This window comes from Triticum aestivum, chromosome 6D, assembly GCF_018294505.1.
Source record: "Triticum aestivum cultivar Chinese Spring chromosome 6D, IWGSC CS RefSeq v2.1, whole genome shotgun sequence".
Classification (NCBI taxonomy): domain Eukaryota; kingdom Viridiplantae; phylum Streptophyta; class Magnoliopsida; order Poales; family Poaceae; genus Triticum; species Triticum aestivum.
In genome coordinates, this window is record NC_057811.1 from 435,708,213 (window position 1) to 435,716,674 (window position 8,462).

The 8,462-nt window shown below is 48.3% G+C and overlaps 1 pseudogene; it reads right to left on the bottom strand.

Moving 5' to 3' along the window:
- Positions 1 to 5,946: 5,946 nt before the first annotated feature.
- LOC123141865 (uncharacterized protein At1g66480-like) lies at positions 5,947 to 6,666 on the bottom strand (annotated as a pseudogene).
- Between the last annotated feature and the right edge of the window lie 1,796 nt (positions 6,667 to 8,462).

An 8,462-nucleotide genomic window follows, 5' to 3' on the forward strand; every position in this document is an offset into this window, starting at 1 on the left:
TATAGAAATGTTATAAATTTTTCTGTTTTTAAGTTATAGAAATATTTATAGAAATGTTAGCAATTTTTCTGTTTTTTAGTTATAGAAATATGAGAAATGTTATAGAAATGTTAGTTATATATATAGAAATGTTAGAAATTTTAGAATTAGTTTTAGTTAGATGAATTAGATTAATGTCAAATTGTTAGAATTTGCATATAGAATTTTAGTTATCACAATCCAATCATTTTAAAAAATGTTACTTTTTACGGGTATATAGTATTTGTTCTCGACGATGCCCGGCCCGCATCCTCGTCGTCGACCCGTTCGCGACGACGTCCGGCTGACCCATGTCCGGCATTGGGCTCCGCCAGGCTGGCACTGGGAGGTGCTACCTGAAGGGGCGCGCCGCTTGGTGAGGAACCCGGCCTCGGGTCCCGTCGTCGACCCTGATCTCCTTTGGTGGCGTTCGTGTGGGAAATCCTGAACACCCAGGAAGAACACGAGGCAAGGGCGTTATTCCCTAGTATGAGGGCTTTTCAGAATGGAACGACGACTACAGGACCCGTGCAAGAAAGAAGATGGAGGAGGAGAAGAAGAGGAAGCTAGAGGAGGAGCAGAGGAAGCAGGACGCGGAACGCCTTCAAGGCCTAGAAGCAAGGCACTCGGACTTGGCACTCAAATTCCAGCAGCAGCAGCAGATCGACTCACTTAGCCAGGAAAGGGGGTCTCAGCAGCGGCAGCAGCAAGCGGATGATCATCCAGCATTGGATAGTACCGTCCCATCCATGCCGAGAAGCAGCGTTGGTTCCGCCCCGGGCGACTCACTACTGGATACATACCCTGTGGATGACATCATAGAGAACACTAACTGTGAGCTACACTTCAAAAATGAAGAACATATCCATGAAGGTGGCGGACGCCATTGCTTTTACAGTTACACCCGAAGCAACCTTCCATTGCGCCCCGATTCCAGCGGGCAATGCTCGTGTCTTGGTTGATGAGGTGGTGGACCCATATTCGGGGCTAGAGCTTGACATTCCTGGAGGTGACGACGAGCACACACTGGGAGAGGCCATACATCGTATCATCCTATGGAGAAAGGATTGCATCATCTTTCGAAGTCCACCGACACCGTGTCTGCCGACTCCTCCTCGAAGTCCGCCACCGTGTTAGCAGACTCCCGCTCCTCCAAGTCCATGAACGCGTGAGCAGACTCCTGCTTCAAGTCCGGCACAGCGTCAGGCCACTCCTCCTGTTTCAAGTCCGACACCGTGTCAGGCCACACCTCCTGCTTCAAGTCCGGCACAGCGTCAGGCCACACCTCCTGCTTTAAGTCCGGCACAGCGTCAGGCCACTCCTCCTACTCCAACTAAGCCACGTCAGCTGTCTCCGCCGCCTAAGCAATCGCAGAAGAGACACGACGCAGCTATGGTGCGTAGCGGTACGAGTCGAGGTAGTACAGGAAGTACAGGCGGAGACAAGCGATATAAATATGGTCCAAGCAGCCTCGCTCCTCTTCCTCCGAGGCCTTACGACATGACCGAGGAGCAAAACGATGCAATAGTGCGGGCCGAAGTGGACGCTCATTTTGGACCGAAACCAGCAACGCCGCCGAAGGAGAAAGTGCCTGAGGAAAAGATTGACCACTTCATTCGTATGGCTAGACCACCAGCTCCCAAGCCTGTTGACTCAAACTATGAGCGCCAAATCAGGAAGGCACATCGAGCATGACTACAGAAAGAAGCGAGCTCGAGCTCGAGCCAACAAGCAGCTGTCAAAAAATGCGGGAAAACCGTTCCCCAGCTGGGAGAACAGGCGGCGCAATCGACCCCCCCCCCCCGCTTGTTGTGCCAACAACACATGAGAGTACGCGCGTCCAATATTATTGTGGGCAAACCGTTTACGTTCCCGAGCAGGGCGATGTGGTAATAACCGAGCAGCATATAATGCAGGCTGAAATGATCAAGATCACTGTTGGACAACTCCTTGATATCGAGCCCATGTCTCCGCTTAGAGAGGAGGAAATAAAACAGAAATATGTCCGGGGCCAACCTTTGGTCGAGCCCAAGGAGGTTAAGAACATCCCAACGAGAATGTATGAATTGCATGATTGGTACATGAAAATTACCAAGATTTCCAATCGAGAGTCCCTCATGGTGCAAGTCGAGGAAGATCATTACTTCAATAAGAAAGCTCTGTCCGTTGAGTATTCAGAACTATTTCAGTTATTCAATCAAGATGCACTCGACAAATCTATCGTCAGTTGCTATTGTCTGTAAGTGATTTCTTTTTGTAATTTAAGTCTCAAGCTAGCTCTAGTGCTCATTGATTGATCATTAATTACCTATAATTATATATCCTCACTATTTATTCTTTTCTGTGGTATTATGCAGGATGAAGATGTATGAAATGGAAAAAGCTGGACGCTATGGCATTGGGTTCATTGACCCAAATACCGTTAATGAATACACATGGAAATTGGAATGGTGTAGACAAGATGTAGAAAAAACATGGTAGAGTTCTTGAAGCGCCTCAATAGCAATGAAGATATACTACTTCCTTACAACTTCGAGTGAGTCACACTGTCTTGTACTACAAATTCTGTTTTTGCTTACTAGCTAGATGTTAATAAGTGTATAGGGTTTAGGGTTATAGTTGATTAGTGTTATGCACATGCCCGCTTAATTTATACATGCAAACGTATGCGCATGCAGCTTCCACTGGATCTTGTTAGACATTAAAGTTGACGAAGGAAAAGTCGAAGTACTGGACTCACTACTTAAAAAAGATAGTGACTACAGCATCGTGAAGGGGATAGTCGACAGGTTATTTCAATCATTATTAACTATATCTCGGCCTATTTAGTTCGTCATTTCCTGATATGAACTTTTTTAATAACCCCTTTATTAATTTTCTTTGCCGGCGGGCAGGGCTTGGGCAAAGTACATCAAGGTGACTCCAGGAAAATGGCGACAAAAGCTATGTTGGTATCGACCCAAGGTAAGTAATTAAGTAGTACTAGCTAGCTAGCTACCATCTCTTTAATTCTTGTTTTAATACCATTAATTAATTAACATGCTTGATTAATTATTATCTGATTAAATTCTATTCTCGTAAAGGCCCTAAAGCAGGCGCCGGAGACTGAAGTGTGTGCATACTACGTTTGCGAGAACATTCGCATGATGGCGTCCGAAAGGAGCAGATCTGATAGACAGGACTGGGTACATTTGCCAGAATACTATTCACAAATCTTACATGATTGTCGATATCTAGTCGCACAACTAATACACATGCATATTGATCTCCTTCTTAACAGTTCAAAGATGTGCGGGACCAGCTCCTACCAATAGAGCGCATACGAGCACTTCAAGAGAAATAGTGGGATTTTTGCTCGACCAGGTCATAGATCCCAAAGGAGAATACTATTACCCGCTACCGCCCCCATGAAACACTTGTCATCGTGCTCCGAAGGCACCAAGGCAACATGTAGGAGAAATTGTAAATATATACATGTGTATGTGTGAATAATTAATGGTGGTTGTGAGACATTCGATTATATATATATGATCGGTTCTACGATTTATATATATGCATAACGTGTACAATATGTAGTATCGTAAAATACCAGCAAAAAAAAGAATTAAATGGAAATCACAAAATTAATGGAAAAATAAAAATTAAAACCAAACCCCCCCCCCCCCAACATTTAGTACCGGTTGGTGCTACCAACCGGTACTAATGGTCTACCAGCACCCGGGCCTGGCTCGTGCCACGTGGTGGCACTTTAGCGCCTGTTCGTGCCGAACCGGTAGTAAGGGGGGGGGCTTTAGTCTCCACTCTTTAGTGCCGGTTGCAGAACCGGCACTAAAGGCCCTTACGAACCGGCGCTAAAGCCCGGTTCTGCACTAGTGTTCGCGGGGGCTGGTAGAGGTGACATCGGACCGGAGGAAACTCTGAATGACTCATTCATCCCGACGGTGGAGACGACCAGGGTCGCCGTTCTCCTCCTTGCAGGCGCCGTCGAGGTCCCTGCCCTCCACCCCGATCCCATGCCCGGTTAAAAACCCTAAATCTCCTTAGATTGGGCGGCGGCGGCACTGTGTGTGTCGTACCCTTCTTGGAGGCGCCGTCTGGGGCGTTTGGGTGCTCGGTTTGAGGAACTGCAGGCGGAGGGGATGGGACCAGTGGCAACAGGTGGTGTTTCGCGTCGGAGGAGCGGCGTGGCATCTGGCGCGTCGACAACGGCGGGTCTCAGCGGCATGGAGCAGCGGGGTCTCGCCGGTGGGCGTGTGATGATGGACGAGCGCGGGATGGTGGCGTTGTCTGGCGTCGTGGTGGCGTCGACGACAGCTAGACCGGGCAAGGTAAATGCAGCAGTGCAGCACTGAAGATAGATTGGTGGCAGGTGGCTGCGGCGGCCTCATACCCGGCAGGCGTCCTGGTTGAGGAGTGCGCTGGACTGGTGGGTGCCCTATACCCGGCAGACGTCCTGGTTGGGACCTCAGGTCTTAGATATTAACTTTGGCTGCGAGGTCTGTTTGGTATTAGGCGCAGACTATCGGCATCCCTACATCAACTGGATAGGAGTAGCGACAGATGTTGTCTAAACGGTGACCTGTTGTATGACATTGTAAGGTCTTGTGTGAATAATTAATAAAGTGATTGCATGCATCGTCGAGATGCAGAGGCCCGGGGTCGTCCTTCTTTTCTAAATAAAAAATAAAAATCTCCTGTTTCTATAACAGATCGCTTTACAAAAGCAGAATGCTAGCCCTAGCCGCGATTCCCTCCGGATAAGATCAATTGTTCCTCTTGTGAACAAGCCCGGCAGCTTCATCTAGTATTGTGTTAGCTGTGTGGCAAATGCATGCCAACACCTGCATGTTATGGTAGTGATCGAATAACTTTGCTTTCTTGCAGACGCATGCAGATAATATTTGCATATGTGTGCTCCTGTTAACTTCTTGGCGGGAATTCCAGATAGGAATCGAGAAAGTAGTTAAGTATCTGAGGACGACCGTACAATTTGGCTTTCTGCACCAATAGACATATGAATGCTTCTTATAAACACACTCGCAACAAATGATTGGTTGGACATGACTGGGTCAGGGACTACATGCATTAGTACCATATATGCCCGCTTTGGTCCCGCAAATCTCCTCAACATTTCCCATGCACATCTGCAACTTCAAAAGAAAAAAAATCTCAAAATAAAATCTGAACCAAACGATATAGAGTATATATTTGAGCAGTCTCATCATCTAATCCCTGCACCAACCAGCCTAACTTTCTCGGCATCTCCTTTTTTGGGAAATCAATCATCGCTTCCATACCACTGTCATCCATCCATCCTCCGGGAAAGTTGGAAGAGAGACGGCCGAGGAGACAAGAGCCATGCGCCGTTTTGATGGTGGATCTGCGGCCCATGCGCCGTTGGCGTGCAGCAGTAGGGCCGTTCCCCACGAGGAGGGCTCTGGATAACCAAGCCACTATATCTAACGAAGTTTACCCTTCCAGGTTTCACCACTTGTTTGAAAGTGACTTCAAAGTGTGTGGCTCGCAGGCACGTGTATTTTGTTTGGGATGGGGGGTGTAGAAATTCACTGTGAGTTTAGTTTCCCAGCCTAAATTTTTTGAACGTGATTTGTTTTTCGTTGGGTGTGCATAGCGATTTTGCCCACGATCCTGTCGGGGTGGACGAGTTCGTTACGTGCATGTGTAGAGTTGTGGTTGCATGCACTGCCTTCTTTAGTTGAGATCCTGATTTGTTGGCTGCTGCATGTGGACCGGACACGTGATGGGACCACGTGTTTGCATGCAGATTTGCGTGTGATATGGAAGTCCATCGCCACTAAAATCGTTCGTCCTCGATGTTTCTCGACGCTGCTTGCTGCGAAATTTCTGGAGCCATTCTTCGGCTATAAATAGGCCGCTGAGCGTGCAATCAATGGACCTGCACAGGCCTCCTCGCTCGCCTTCCCGCGCGGCTCCTTGACGCCTGGATTCTACCTCTTCAGGCGCATCCAGGGCTGAACTGGCCCGCCCTCGGAGGCGGCGGAGAGCGGGGAGGCCGGCGCAGTTTGGCAGGAGAGGTCGGTCGCCGGAGGTGGAGCGGCGCGTAAACATGAGCGACTTCTCTCGCCGTCAACATGGAGTGCGCCGGACCACGCGCCGCGCGGGGGCACGGTGGGCCGGGGCAGCGCGACGAGGAAGTAGTGCCGCCCTGGCCGGAGCAGCACGTCGTGCTCGAGCGGGTGTGCGCGGACGCCGAGCTGCTTGACCTGCTCGGACTCGAGCAGCTGGAAGCCCGGGTGGTTGCGCAGCATCGCGCCCGTGTACGCCGGCGGAAGGCGGTGCCGTCCAGTTGTGTCTCCTTGGCGCCATTACGCCGGCCGCCGACGCTGTTGCCCATTGCCTACAGGCTGCTGCTCCTTCCTCCCACGCCACGCTTTCCTCCCGGCGGCGTCTGTGTTCTTTGTTGTCTTTCGACGCCTTCTCTCTTCTTCCCTTCCCTTGGTGGTGTGTGAGGTGAGGTGAGGCAGGGCGTTCGTTTGGCTCGCGCATTGCTCTTTGCGGTGTTCGTGCGTGTGGGGTGTGGGAATTTAAAACGGGCGAGCGAAAAAGGGTCTGGTTAGTGGAAGGCTTAGCTAGCCGACCTCCATTCCCGAAGAAGCTATTCTGTCTGTGCGCTGGCTCAGGACTCCATGGCCGAAGCGCGTGCCCTGCGACCTATGGCTCAGGACTCCATGGCCGAAGCAAGCTACCGCCCGCAAAGTGTTATTGATTTTCCCAGACGCCTTCTTTCTGATCTATTTAGCAGGATTACTAGACTAGAACGGAAAAGTTTCATGCACTACTCACACAAATCCCATCAGCTAAATTTTTTTGTTTTGTCAAGGTGAGTACGCAGATAATAATGTGCTCTTAGCTGGGGTCTTTCTCTTCCGGTGATTTTTTTTTTTGGCTTACATACTAGATTTTACCATTAATGGTGACCGTATGCAGATTGTTAGCGTTGTATCACTAGCAGTGTATGATGTTTTTTCTTTTGTTTGGTCGACAAGATGAGTAGATGATACGCATAAGCACCGCGTTCTTAACTAGGGCCTCTCTCTCGACATGCAAACAATCTTTGACCAACACATGCAAACCAATTTTTTAAAGCAAACCAACGGGCGAAGAACAAGACCACCGCATGCAAAGTGTAATCCAAACAGCAAAGGAAGCAGACTACCGCATGCATGCAGAGATAAAAGCCAAACAGAACACTGCCAAGGACGTAGGCAAATCAGACAGCAACCATGCAACCCATGTACAATCAGAAGGAATGTCCCGAATCTAATAATAATCGTTGCAGCCACCCATGAAGCGTATATCCCCTATTTTTCCAAACTATGCACGTGTTCGTATCCAATTAGCTGATTTTTTTTTAAACGGAGGCAAAAGCTTTGCCTCATCTCATTAATAAAGAAGAAGAGAGTAACCAGGTCACAAGAGGGTCATTACTCCTCCACAAATGAAAGAAAACAGAGCTACTCTCGCGGCATCAATGATCCCAAGTGTTTAGCCCCGACCAAGACCCAATTTTGGGCCTCTACTTTGATGCCCGCGAACACGGTTGTTGGCATAGAAGATTTCTTCTGGAACACCCTCGCATTTCTCTCTTTGCAAACCTCCCAGGATACAAGCGATATAAGTGAGGATATGGCCTTTTTCCGATTAGCTGATTTAAGGCTGTTCAAGTTGGCCCTGCAGGGAGCACATCTGGAGTCACCACAAAATCACCATCAACGACCATAACTATTATGTACTTGGAAGTGGCAGAAGAGAAACTCCTTACATCACAGGGAAAGGCACGAACAAGAACACGGCAGTTTAACATGACACGCCAACAGGTAACCACCTACCAGAATGAATTTGCAAAACAAGTTAACAAGAATTCTAGCAAAAATATGTGAGAACTTCTTCGATGTGATACCGCTCTACATGTACCCCTAGCGCCCACATAGTAAAGATCCTATTATTACATACACAAGGCGCCAAGCCACCTGTGGGCCGGAGGCAACAATTCGCAAAAGCTCTTTATCACTTCATCATGGGCATTAATCCTGCGGGAGACTATAGATGATCTAATCAAGCAATAATAATCAATGTTTCTTTCATCTTACTGCAGTAGAGTCGTGCCATGTTTGGCAAGAATAGATGATCCCTATCAACAGATGTATGGGCATGTGTTTCGCTCTTTAGCAACATCCAACATGCATGATGCCAATAAATTCATTTCTTCCTACTTATTTTCCTAAGTCCACATTTTTTTACGTACAATGATCTGCTATCTTAAATTGATAATATTAATTATAAATAGTAAACTCAATCCATACGACCACACCGTATCAATGGGTGCGGCGTGCCGCCGCGCGGGCTATGCTAGTAAGATACGAGAGCAGGGACACTACGAGGAGCAATGGCTCTACTAAGGC